Genomic DNA, 14,625 nt, shown 5'->3' with positions numbered 1-14,625 from the left:
TGTCTAGCAGGGTCCTGATGTCGTCTGTGGTGGCGATGAGGGCGGTCTCGGTGCTGTGGTTGCTGCGAAACCCTGATTGGGACGGGTCCAGAATGTTGTTGTCTTTAAGGTGATGGGTGAGCTGGGTGTTTACTATCTTCTCGATGACCTTTGCTGGGAATGGAAGCAGGGAGATGGGTCAGAAGTTCTTGAGGTCGCTCGGATCCGCCTTGGGTTTCTTCAGTAGGGCGTTGGTCTCTGCGTCCTTCCAGTTCTGAGGGAAGGTGGCGCTCTCGAAGGAGAGGTTGATGATTTTGTGCAGGTGGGGTGCGATGGACTTGCTGGCTTTGTTGAGGATGTGGTGCGGGAGAGGATCGGACGGGGATCCAGAGTGGATTGTTCCCATGGTCTTAATTGTGTCCTCGATGCTCACGTTGGCCCAGGTTGTCAGGGTGTCGTGGGTGGTGAGGTATGGTGGGTTCGGTGCGGTGTGGTCAGCAGGGGTCATCCGGGGTCTGAAACTGTCATGGATGGCGGTGATTTTCCGGTGAAAGAAGGTGGCGAGGGAGTCGCGCAGGTCTTGCGAGAGTGGGATGTCGTTGGCGTTGGAGCTGGGGTTGGAGAGTTCCTTCACGATGGTGAAGAGCTCCTTGCTGTTGTGTGCGTTGTTGTCAAGGCGGTCTGTGAAGGTGGTCATTTTGGCGGTCCTGATGAGGTGGTGGTGGTTGCGGATGGCGTCTTTGTGGGCTGTGCGGCTGTCTGGCGTCTTGTCGCTGTGCCATATGTTTTCCAGTTTCCGGCGGTGCGTTTTGAGTCGAGGAGTTCCGGGGTGAACCAGCTGACTCTTCTGCTGGTGTCTCTGCTGGTGGGGTTCTTGAGCGAAGCGACGGTGTTGGCGCAGTCGTTCATCCAGCGTTCGAGGGTGAGTACACCTTCATCGGGGTCGTTGGGGTTCATCGGAGGGTTGAGTGCAAGGCTTCTCTGTAGTGGTTCTTGGGAGACTTTGCCCCAGCAGCGGCGGGGGGTCTGTAGTGTGTGGTGGTGTGTGAGGGGTTTCCGGAAGGAGAAGTGGATGCAGTGGTGGTCTGTCCAGGTGAGTTCGGAGGCGTGGCTGAAGGTGACGTGGGAGCTTGAGGAGAAGATGGCATCTAGCGTGTGGCGGGCGATGTGGGTTGGTGTCGTGACGGGCTGTTTCAGTCCGAGGTTGGCGAGATTGTCGATCAGGGTGGAGGAGTTGCTGTTGTTGTTGTTCTCCAGGTGATAGTTCAGGTCTCCAAGGAGGATGTAGTAGGTGGAGGTCAGTGCGTGTGTGCTGATTAGACCTGGGCTAAATTTCCGTTCCGCTCGCGGAAATTGCGATAATTTGACATTTTCGCGTTCCGTGGAGAGCGCGAAAATGTCAAAATTTCCACATTCCGTAGCTTAGCGATAATTTGTTTCTTGCTCGCGCTGTAAAATAATACATTTTCGCGCGCGCGCGATCACCTTACCTCAATCCTCGCGTTCGCCGACAAGTTTTCCCGATCCGGTCGCGTTCTCCACGAGATGTTGGATTGTTGGTAGCCATTTACGCTGTCTCGCGACAGTTCGCGCCCGCAGTAATGTCATTGGTCGCGCGATCACGTCTTTCTTCTCGCGATCATGCACCGCGAGAAGAGTGAAAACAAGATGGCCGCGCCCGCGAGCAACCGCATGGGTAAGTTGGCGCGCCGCGACCACGCAGAAAATACAGCGAACGGGGGGGGGGGGGAACTTCTGCATCTTCGCGATATTTCCGCGTGTTTGCGGAGATTTTTAACATTTTCGCGATAATTTGCGAAAGTCACTTTTGCAAATTCCGCCCACCCCTAGTGCTGATGAGGTCGGCGATGTAGTCGCAGAATTGAGGTTGGGGTCCTGGCAGTCTGTAGACGAGGGTGCCTCTTAGGGTTGTCTTGGGGTCCGTGTGGATCTGGAAGTGCATGTGTTCGGCGGTGCTAAGGGTGTCGTTGTTTTTTTTTGATACCCTGAAGGTGTTTTTGTGGACGATGGCGATTCCTCCTCCGTCCCTGTTGGCGTGGTCTCTGCGGGTGATATTGTACCCGTTTGGGATGGCTATGGCGATGTCGTACGAGGAGGTTTCGTTCATCCAGGTCTCGGTCAGGAAGGTGACGTCCAGTGATGTGGTGTTGAGTAGGTCCCAGAGTTCGACGGCGTGTTTGTGTGTGGAGCGGGTGTTGATCAGGATGCATCTAAGCTGGTTGGGTTCCGCTGTGGAAGGCGTCTTGGCGCTTTAGAGGCTGGAGAAGCTGCAGTTCCGGCAGGTGAAGGGGCAGTGGGTGCGCTTCGGGGTGGCCTTGAAGCAGGTGTGGGTCCTTCCTGGGTTGAGAGCGACAAGGGTGTTGGCGTCGTAGCGGAGGCGGTCTTGGTGGCTGCTGCGGGGGGTAGAGGTAGTGGCGCTAGGCACGGTCCAGGCGTGGGCGGGCGGGCGGGCGCAGACTGGCTTTCCTTAGGCAGCGGCCACCATATATGGGGAGGAGGGGAGGGAGAAGCAGCTGGGAGGCGGGAGGTGTGTTTAGCAGGGGCAGCGAATGGGCGTGGAGGGGGCGGGCTGCCGGGGAAGCAGCGGCGGGGGCAGGGAAGCGGAGCGAGGCGATCTCGGGAAGGGGACAAAATCAAGGGGGCAACAGCAGTGAAAGACGGGGCACACAATCAAAGGGTGCAACAGCAGAAGTAAAAATGGGGCGCAGAATAAAACGAGGGCAGCGGCAGAGTAAAAATGGGGCACACAATGAAAGGGGGCAGTGGCAGAGTAAAAACGGGGCACACAATGAAAGGGGGTAGCAACAGAGTAAAACGGGGCACACAGTAAAAGGGGGCAACAGCTGAGTAAAAACGGGGCACACAATCAAAGGGGGCTACAGCAGAGTAAAAAGGGGCACAAAATCAGGCAGTGGGGCACAGAACAGAGCAGCGAGCGGGGGGCACAGAGGAGGACAGGCAGAGAAGGCAAAGCAGAACGGATACAGACCAAGGCCACCACTGGCCACCAGGGATGAGGCGCAGGTGGAGGCCTGCGGGTGGTGGAGGGCCTCGACTTCGGCGGCGATCAGGACACTACAGCGGGGGTGCAGGCAGAGCTGCAGTGGGGGGAGCGTCCTACCGGAAGGTCAAGAGTCGCTCTCCTCACCGCGCAGCAGCCGCCATATATGGGGAGGAGGGGAGGGAGGAGCAGCTGGGAGGCAGGAGGTGTGTTTAGCAGGGGCAGCGAATGGGCGTGGAGGGGGCGGGCCGCAGGGGAAGCAGCGGCAGGGGCAGGGAGGCAGAGCGGGGCGATCTGGGGAAGGGGACAGAATCAAGGGGGCGACTGCAGTGAAAGACGGGGCCCAGAATAAAAGAGGGCAACAGCAGAGTAAAAACGGGGCACAGAATAAAAAGGGGGCAGCGGCAGAATAAAAACGGGGCACACAATGAAAGGGGGCAGCGGCAGAGTAAAAACGGGGCACACAATGAAAGGGGGCAGCAACAGAGTAAAACGGGGCACACAGTAAAAGGGGGCAACAGCTGAGTAAAAACAGGGCACACAATCAAAGGGGGCTACAGCAGAGTAAAACGGGGCACAAAATCAGGCAGTGGGGCACAGAACAGAGCGGCGAGCGGGGGGCACAGAGGAGGACAGGCAGAGAAGGTAAAGTAGAACGGATACAGACCAAGGCCACCACTGGCCCCATATATGGGGAGGAGGGGAGGGAGGAGCAGCTGGGAGGCAGGAGGTGTGTTTAGCAGGGGCAGCGAATGGGCGCGGAGGGGGAAGACTGCAGAGGAAGCAGCGGTGGGGACAGGGAAGCAGTGAAAGACGGGGCACACAATAAAAGAGGGCTACAGCAGAGTAAAAACGGGGCACTCCATGGCACTCACACATAGCATTCAGTGCTGTGCATGATTGTGCCCTGAAGTTCTTCAACATATGACTGGGTGAGTCAAACTTTGTTTTCAGTGAATGTTAAGTACGCTTACCTGTCTGCACACTGGAAGTGGCTATTGGATCTATGCCAAGTGGGTGACATGTGAGGGCTGGTGTGGTCAAATGGCTCCATGCTGTTTGAGAGGAATGGCAGGGTGCTTGCACTGCCTACCTACCTGTTCTGTGACACAGTTGAGGTGAAATGCTGCCCCACGGTTCTGGGTGTGGGGGGTGTACCATCCTGCTGAGCTGTGGGACAAAGGGGCCTGGTGGGGGTTGTAGTGCTGGGGAGGCTGTACCATCCTGCTGAGCTGTGGGACAAGGGGGCCTGGTGGGAGTTTTAGTGCTGGCTGCTTGTACACCCCCCCTCCCTGTAGAGCGAGCCCTCTACGGGGACAAAGATGCGGGATAGGTCATATGAAAGGTGGTCTGATGCACCAACAGCCTCTATTGGTTGCTTCCTTTTTTTTGTGTTTTGTGAATTTGTTGGCGCTTGTCAGTCAACAGCAACCAGAGGCCACTGACTCTGGTGATATGGGTCTCAACGAGGTCTGATTGTAGTTACATCACCTTTTGATGGAGAGCTTTCTTCTTCTTCTAATTTGAACAACATATTACCTGTATAGTCAGACTGGACATTCTGCTCTCTGGCGTTTCCCTGGTGGGCGGAAGTTGAGGGGCTCCTTTCAAACACAGAAGGTATGGAAAGCACCGCAGTAAGGTGAATACATAGGAGACATCCATTACAACGCAGACATTACATCGTAATGCTTTTACAACGCATCTATTACAACACAGACACCATCATACCGTATGCCATTGCAACACACATACCATTACAATGCATGCTATTAAAATGCATGCGATAACAACATATTGGTAAGTATGGTATGCTCAGTATTTGTTAGGTTGTGGTAGTTTATGTTAATACAATTATTAGTGGGGTGTATATTAAAAAATTGTAAACATACATTTTTTAGTACAACTTAAATTAAAAGGGCAATTTATATAAATATTAAATTATAAGAAAAAAAGGATTGTGGTAATTTATTTTAGTACTCAGATATTAAAATTAATACTAGAGTAAATATTTTAAAAAATCAGTATTTAAGGTATGTGATAAATTAATATTAAAAGGGAGAATAGTATTGTATAACTTTTAAAAAATAAAAAAGAAAGTTGTAATTTTTTTTTAAAAAAGTAATGCTAGAGTTTACTATAGAAGAGAGATTTAAATTACATAAAAATAAAATAAAATAATTTAAATAAAGGTTGTGGTAATTTATTTTAGTACTCAGGTATTAATACTAGAAATTAATGCTAAAGAATATATATATATATATAATAATTACATTCTTTGTGTTAATAGTAGTGTTAAAGGGAAAAAATAAGTTTATTATAAAAAAATATATTAATTGGTAAAATAATTAAGTTATTGTTTAGTCTCAGATAAATTATATGTAATTTTCTCAAAAAAAGAATTAGGTAGAAAAATTGGGAACAAATTTATAAAATGGCATACTAATTAATATTCATTTTTTAATAGAAAGAGTCATTTTAATTTTTGAGTATGTTTAGAAATATTATAGAGTAATAAAAAGTTATTTTTTAAAATTTCATGAAAAAGTAATAATTGTGTAAAAAAGTTTAACATATAACGTATATAATAATTAAATAAAAATGTAAATGCAGAAAAATGCAGAAAAAAGACAAGACAGGTGAAATATTATTAAAAGATTTTTATTAACATTTTTATTAATATTTATTTACATATCATGCATTCAAAATAATTTATACAAAAATATTGGGGGGAAAGTTTATTATTTATTTTTTTAAACATAGAAATTTTAAGGAACATTAAAAAAATGTAAAAGATTTTTGTCATAATTTCCCCACACTTTTCCAATGAAGTCAATGGGAGTAAATGGCCGTTTTTATTTTTACAGAAAGACATGATGTAGCCGCATAAACGTAACTTTCTTCAATACGAGGATTGTCGCTTCACGGATCGGATGCAAGGGAGAGCTCTGTCAAGGTAAGACTATTTATATAATTAATAAAATACATAGAATATTGTTAATGTTTATTGTAAGGAGAGAGGAGGGAGGTAGATAGATATAGTAGTTTTATTGTTTGTTAACCAAGTAGTTCACTCCCTAACAGGTTGCAGTAGTAGGCCTACGTCGAGTCACTTTCTTTCGTAACACTTTTTGATTAATAAAGTTTAAAAAAGATATACATTAAAGACTTTATTAAACTAAAGTGATTTGAAAGGTATCTTTTTTTCTTCTTGCGACGAGCTTTAAAAACAAACTATTTTGGCTGTGTCGCGTTTTGATGTATTTTAAATATTTTTTTAAAAAAAGATCTCTATTTAAAAATAAAAGATCAGATATTTTTACATCCATTGCTTATTGGTTTTTAAATTTTGGAAGTTCGGCTATAAGTTTTTTCTTGATGAAATTTCGGTGAAGGATTTTAGAACTTGAAATGGATTTGGAATTATTTATGAAAAAAGAATGCATTGCTTCGTTGGATTTTGTTGTGTTTTTTGCCAAAAACCAACACTTTTTTGGGTGCTTTTTTTTAGGTATGCACAGATATTATTTTTTTAACTCTTGTGCACATTTTTAAAGATTAGGGGGCCGATTCCGATCTTGTATTTTTTTTTCCCGTCCGACTCGTATCGGTAAATTTTTCCATAAAAATCGTACAAGTCCCGTCCGACCCGTGAAGTACGATTCGTACGGGTAAAAATACAACTTTTCCTGATCCGATTTGTACGGATCGGCCCGATCCTTACAAATCGGATCGTGAAAAGTTGTACCAGACGGACCCGGAATCTTTTCCGTACAAATTGTAAAAATGCAGTCCAACCCTACTAGTACGATCCGGACCGGCTTTCCCATTTACGATTTATACTGAAAACGTCCCGTACACGGGGAATGCCATTACCTGCTATGAAGCGAACTTTGTACTACTCGTATCCCGGGAAAAGTTGTTCCCGGGGTGCGAGTCGTACAGGGGTATGAGTCATACAGGCATACACCCCGTGTGTTGTGTATGTATGGTACGTACCCCAACATCACGTATGTACTGTGCGTACCCCCAACATCATCTCCCCAACATTGCGTACCCCAACATCGCGTATGTACGGTGCGTACATACGCGATGTTGGGGTACGCGATGTTGAGGGATGCGATGTTGGGGTACGCGATGTTGGGGTACGCGATGTTGGGTATACGCACCGTACATACACAACGCACGGGGGTGTCTGCCTGTACGACTCGTACCCCTGGGGACTGCTTTTACAGCTGTTTTTGGCTCCCGTAAGAAAAGAGCCGTACGGAGTGCCGTAAGGACGAATCGTACTTGCTGGCCTGGAAACCGCTGCTTAAATACATAGAGACGTCACGGGCAAGCTGTTCCGGATCAGAATCGTTGGTTTATTTTAGCTATATGGTCTTTTGTACGATTTGTATGGAAACAGCCTTTCTGCACGAATCGTACTTCCTAGGTTGTAAGAAAAGTTTACCAGGTACGAGTTGTACGGGAAAAACGCTCTATACAACGATTTGTAAAGCCCCTAATTTGGGACTTGGAGTTTATAAAGGAATGTGGATTATGTGCAATGGGTTTAAAAAAAGACAAAAGACTCTTTGTGAAAATTAGGATACTACATAAGTCCCTGAGTTGAAAAAAGACATGACTTTAAAAATGTAATTTAGATTTATTTTTGAAAATGCCGATTGATATAGGGTTTTTTTAAGGGCAAAACAGGCAAGTAAGGAGATAGTGCAGGTTAGAAATGTAGGATGTATGCAAGATTATCAATGTAGTCTGAAGCCACTATCAACGTAAAATTTTGAATTGCACCCAATAGTCTCTTGGACATTTCCTTTGTACTTTTTGATATCCGTGGGTTCAGACTACCTGTTAATGATTGCAATATTCTCATTTCTTGGAAATTTTGCTCCTTCCTCAAAATGTCCAAGAAATGATAGAAATTAGAATGAGGTTTGCCAATTGTTTTACTGAAGGAGTTGTGCCATCCCTCTATGGCATTGTTTGTTTTTGCTCCTCCCTCTAAGCAGGTCAAGTAGCAGTTCCCCCACTTCACATGGAAACGTGGTTTCCTCCTGCAACCCGACCTGCTTAGATGGCCAATCCATGTGTCTTCAAAATAATTTAGAAGGGGTGCCAGTTTGTCTTCGTTTGAGGTAAAGATTTCCGAGTCTGTAATTGTAGTGTATTATTCGTCTACACTGTCAGGAGGAACAAAGGGAAGGGCTGTTAGTTTTTTTAGTTCATATTGTAGTTTGCTATCCAACATATATATTGCTCAACTAAGGATGTTTTTTGATTTTTTTGCCAATAAGCCTGTGAAAAGTGAAAAACACATCCTTGAATTTGGGCATCCGTGTCCAATTTGGTAATAGTATTAATCATAGGTAATTCAAAGTCAATTAGTACTTTTCTAGGACATTTGTTTGCTGTTTTATCTTTTATTACTGACAATAATTCAGTGTATGTTCAGGATTGCTTATCAGGTAGTAAACTGTAAACTAAGGGAACAACTGTATTATTAAATAGTGTAAATTTTGGTGAATGGATGGGGTGTGGATTTAAACGTCCCATCCATCATCCAAATATCACTGTTCTCCAACCTAACAAGATTATGGGGTGTGCTAAAGATTAGTATGTTTTTTTTTAGGGTTTTTGTTGTCATACAAAAGATAAGGTTCATTAGAAACTGTTACAGAGAGTTCAGTAGGAATGTTAATGTCAGAAAGGTTAGGGGGTTACTCTTTGTGGGTTATTTGCTTGTTCTCAAATTGGGATTTGTGGGCATACTACTTGCAACATGTTGTGGAATGTGTTGGGCTACCTCCCTCAAATAAGCACCACAGGGTTCGTTATGGGTGGATGCAATAGCTTTTATTTCATTAATTGTTTCTCTTACTTCAATCTCCACTGCAGAGGCAGAGTGGTTATGTTCTGTGGATCTTAAAACAGAGTCACCAAGAGTAACTGCTCTGCCTGAGCAATGGGATGAGTAGTATTGCACACACCTTCAATGACACCTGAGCTCATTTTTTCTCTCCTTAAAATAAACATACCCGCTATGCTTCAGTAGGTGGTCGTCCCGAGATGTCACATATTTCGCATATTGATTAGATGTCATTTTCTGTTATGGATTGAAACAGAAAAAAATAAAAGGGTTAGTTTATTTTTAATTTATTGTGTTTACCTTTTCTGAAGAAAACATTTACAGTGCAATTTATGCATTTTCTCATACTTTGTAAACTTGATGCCCTTTGAAGATAGATTTAATTGTTTAACTATGTTGCGTTTCTACTTTTTCTGTTATGATTGTAAAAAAATGTTTTATTTAGAGATAATAATGGTTACGTTGGTTTATTATTTAATATTTCTAGAATCTTACCTTTGTAGAGGATGTTTCTTGATACTTTTGGTTTGGAGGATCCTGTAAGGTTTTGTTTTGGGTCTGAAAGAGAAAAGAATTATGATTTTATTGCTGGTATGATATTTAAAAAAACGAATTCTAGGGAGAGAAATATGGTTAAGTTGTTATAATATTTTTTGTAGCTGTTTCTTGATGCATTTGGCTTTGTAGATGATTTTTCTTTTTCTTTTGGTCTGAAAGAGAGAAAAAAAAAAGAATTTATGATATTTGGAATTATTTCACCTGCAATAGAATAGAATAGTTTTTGGTTACGGATGAACAGTTGTAAGTCTGGCTTTTTTTCAAAGGTTATTTTCTTTTCTGATTTCAATTGTTATTGTGATGATTTATCAACATTTTTTTAGAAGACTGAGATATTTATTTACCGTAAAAATGTAGGTTTTCAGTTGCATAGATGTTTTATTGAGAAGAGCTTTCTGTTTGAATGAAATAGGATATCTTTTTCTACTGGTTATTAACTTTAGTGACATTTTTATTTCATGTTATATTTACATTTGTTTGTTTCTTGATTTCTTGCTTATGTTATCAAACAGAAAATATGGTTATGGATGTTAATTCTGCAAATTTAAAAAAATGAAAAGTGATTAAAAACTTAAAATGCATTAAAATTCTAATTTGCAAACTGTTTTCTACTTTGAATATTATTGCTGTGTTTTTATAGTTTCATCTTTAGCTTAATTTCTATGTTTCAGTTGGTGTTATTTAGGCCCCAACACTATCCATCACTTTCCCTGAGGCAAGCACATGTTGGAGAGGGAATAGTAATTTTGCCCCCAACAGTATCCTACACTTTCCCTGAGGCAAGCACATGTTGGAGAGGGAATAGTAATTTTGCCCCCAACACTATCCTACACTTTCCCTGAGGCAAGCATATGTTGCAGTGGGAATATCAATTTTGCCCCGACCACCATCCAATACTTTCCCTGAGGTAAGCACTTGTTGGAGTAGGCATAGTAATTCTGCCCCATCACCATCCAAAACTTTCAGTGAGGCAAGCACCTGTCGGAGTAGGAATAGTAATTTTACCCCACCACCACCCAACACTTACTTGATGTAAGCACCTGTCGGAAAAGGAATAGTGATTTTACCCCCACCACCATCCAACACCTTCCCTGAGCTAAGCACCTGTCGCAGTAGGAATAATAATTTTGCCCCCACCACCATCCAACACTTTCCCTGAGACAAGCACATGTCGGAATAGGAATAGTATTTTAGCCCCCAAAACTATCCATCAATTTTTCTGAGGTAAGCATAACTTGGAGTGGGAATAGTATTTTACCCCAAACAATATCAAGAATTTTCCCTGTGGCAAGTACCACCACTATCTAGCATTTTCCCAGAGGCATGCACTTATTGGAGTTGGAATAGTAAATTGGTCCCCACTGATGTAGCTCAGATTTCATCTGGAGTCAGGCATTGCTTTATTTTTGTGCTTCATACAGACTACATTTAAAATGAAGCAGATTTTGGTGTAAGTGTAAAACACATGGCACATGAAACATGAAATGAGGCTTAATCAAACGCTTATTAAAAGTGGCACTTTTGATTCAAAGCAAAGTGAAAGACATAAAATGAGGCCTGGTCACAATGCTTTCAGTCTGAAATGCTTGTGCTGAATTAACATGTGTTTTTGCAGTATAGAGAAAACTCTTGATTACAGTGGCCTTTTTAGCTTTGAGGATAATCATGGAATGTGTTCTCTCTTCCCAGCTCCTTTCCCTTATAAATTACACTCCCTGTTCCCTGTCTCAAGAGACTTTGGCTTTGTTGCATATTTAGACAAATACATATTCAGTTCATAACACATCTTTTTATAATATGTATTAATCAACCATGCACCAACATTACACGTGGGGCTAAAGCATTTTGCATGAAAAGCTATCTAAAATATTAGAGCATGTTGCTATAAGTATGCGTTAACTGCTTATGCTTTGAAAATTTGCACTGGTGCATGATTATGCTATGTTGTACATTGCACATTTTTGCATGTTGTGCACAAATAATAGAAAAACTGCTTTAAATTAATAGCTTTTGCTAGGTAATAAATAATACAAGGTATTAGTATGGGGGAGGTAAACAGAATGGGTTTTTATTTCGTAAATTAATACTCTTTTTTGTGTTTGTTTTGTTTTTGGGACTAAGATAAAATGGCTGCCTGTGAATCCAGCAAGGCTGTGAATTGTACTGAATGAGAGAACATGCGCAGAACCAGCTACATACTGCCAAGTGCCTCAAGTGGAAACCTGGTTCAAGGCCACCATGAACTGTAAATTCTTGTTACCCTGCCAATGTACCAGTGTTTGTGGAATGTGTTTATCATGCATGGGATGTGACAGGAAGGAGGAAATAGACTGAAACATTTTTTTTCCTAGTAAATGTTGCTAAAACATAAATTGTATTAATCATTAACGCTTCTTTTGTTAAAACCGGATTTGCAATGAGAACAGGATGGTGAGACCCTCATGTCATCTATGCTAACCAATCACGGTGCAAGCTTTACTGAAAACAGCAACATTATTAGTGTAGTCAGCCAAGAATTAAAGTATAAATAATGACCGCTTTGGAGACGTGTGGCTTTAGGAGGAGAGAGGAGAGGCAGCAGATGAGGCCAGACATCATATGGGTTAGGTACGTGAACGTCATGGGTGCAGACTGGGAGGAGATTGCGTCGGAGAAGAGATAGAGGGAGGTGGGGGGCATAGGCTATCCTTGCACATCATATTTTTGGCATGGCAGATCACATTCCTCTGTGGTCTTGTGAAGGGCGGGCTGTCTATCTCCTTGTGAAGCATAGAAAGGCAGATGGAACAGACCCGGGAAGAAGGTTTAGATTTAGAAGCTAAAACTTTAAGTTTATGCTTTGACCAATTAATTAGTTTTCAAAAGATGTATTTGTCTTATGCATTTATTTCTCTTTATGGGAGATTTTTGCCAATTATTAATGATTGATTAGCCTTGCATAATTCACTCTTCAATTATATTTCTTGAACTCTTTAAAGAATTCTGACTGACATTTGATGCCTCATTCCCTTCCTTTATGGAATTTTTGTATGCAACCTATAATATGTTTGTGTTAATTCTATTTTTCCTATTTTCAATTCTTTAACCTGATTGATATTTCACTAAATGAATAAAGGGTCAGAGAACTTTAACTTTTGACTAGAAAGTAAAACTCTTTAAAAATACTCACAACTCTCTTTATTGGCTTAAATGTTATTGATTTTGATTTTTCATGTTTAGGTAAAGCCTCCTGAAGGTAATATACCGTGACAAGGGTCCAGTACCCTTACAGCGCTAAATTTGAGGTAAATGAGGTTTTGCATTGAGAAAGTACCATGAAATTACCGCTGCATCAGTTTCTGGTAGCAAGAGGATGGGCTTATATGATTAGTTTGGTGAATAAGGATTATTAATATCACCATCAACTATTCGACTAATGGATCATTGACCTTAGGAGGGAAGTAAAATAATTGCCCAAGTTAGATAAATGTCCAAGTCCTGATTCCTGATCCCAATGCTCGGAACCTGAAGACTGGCAAAGCAGTACTGGAAGGTGATGCTGGTGTGGTGTGAGTATCAAAAGGGTTGTGAAATGTTGTTAATGTGCTAGGATGTGTTTTTGAAATATTGGAAAAATAGTAAGGGTTTTAAATGTTGGTGAAAATTGTGCTCATTTTTGACTTGATGGTTTTATTCATTATATTGGTAATTTCATAGGACAGAATTTTTGATTATTGATTATATGTTCCTAACATGAAAAGTTAGTGTCTTGTTTTATGTTGTCTGGAAGCACAGGTACAGTGATACCTGGAAATTCCCGGGAAAGGAATAGCGGGTGGTAAATGGAAGCCACGCTGCTCAGAGGTTACTCGTCTGTTGGAATAACACTGAGAAGCTATGCAGGGCTGGCAGTGTTAAATTAGGGACTCATTTATGTGTAAAAGTGAGAGTGATTGATAGCAAAGAGTCCGCTGGTGAAACTTTGGTGTTATATCACTTAGAAAGGGTAACATCAAAGGAGTAGCAGGTTCTTCTGAGCTTGAGTGAAGGGTAAGCGGAAGGGATTTACTTGCACTATTTGAGTAAACAGAAGTTCTTACTTTGTGAAGAGTAAGCGGAAAGTGTTACTCGCAGTGAAAAGAAATCTATCCTTTGCTTAGTGGAGCAGACAGAGTAGCGAATGTTTCTATGTTGTTATTAACAGAATTTTGATTAAGAAAACTCAGAAAAATATTTCAGTAAGATTTTGTTGTGGGTCAATAGTAGGAGTTAAACTGACTGAAATTGAAACTGACAGCATTGGAGAAAGGAAATTGCATTGAACTATTGCAGAAATTAAAATGTTTGAAGGTTTAAAGAAACTGTTGGAAGGTAAAGTGAAAAATGTGTTTTTAATTGGTGATGCTCCTGAAGGAACATCTGTGCATTTTATGTCTACCAATTTGGGACAAAATTCATGTATGTGGGTTCACCAATAGTGCAAGATTACTGAAAAAGAAGGTCCTTTGAGGTGTCCAAAAGATGTTACTTTTGAATTGCAAGTTATTGACAAATTAAGGGAAGTGGTATGTGAAACAAAGAAACCATCTAGAGCTGCAGAATTTGAAACCCTAAGCATGTGGAAAAAGACAACAAGAGTCAAAGCAAGTGAGGATAAAAAGGTAAAGCACCAGATACAGGAGAAGGGAATTAATGATGACAAAAAGCTTCAAATAAATAGTGATTCAGGGAATGAAATAATGGATACATTGTTAACTGAGTGTACGCCACTTTATGTGGTTTCCATTAAAAATACTGAAAATAATGTACCAGTATGTACTACAATGGCTACTGCTTCTGTTGAACAGAGAGAAATACAGATTGAGAGAACTGTGCAGACATTTCAGATTGACCCCCTACCTGTTGATTCAGCACTTACAGTGATACCTCCAGGTGTTACTGCTTTAAATATGACTGATTCAGTAAAAATATCACAAACTGCAGATGCACAGGCCGTGCCTAGAAAAATTATTTCGGTCCCAATTAGGTTCAAAGAGCTGCAGAAGGATTAATTATGTCAGGGTTTATTTCAGAAACTCAGAATTCACAGATTATTGAACAAAAATTACCCCAGACAGTCCAAGCACTGGAAGGTGGGGGGGAATTGGTCTTTATAACATCTGCAGCCCAGGATAAAATGAATATATTTGAAAATGGGATTTTTCAAACCTGCTTT

This window comes from Triturus cristatus, chromosome 3_1, assembly GCF_964204655.1.
Source record: "Triturus cristatus chromosome 3_1, aTriCri1.1, whole genome shotgun sequence".
NCBI classification, from domain to species: domain Eukaryota; kingdom Metazoa; phylum Chordata; class Amphibia; order Caudata; family Salamandridae; genus Triturus; species Triturus cristatus.
This window is presented reverse-complemented; position numbering follows the sequence as displayed.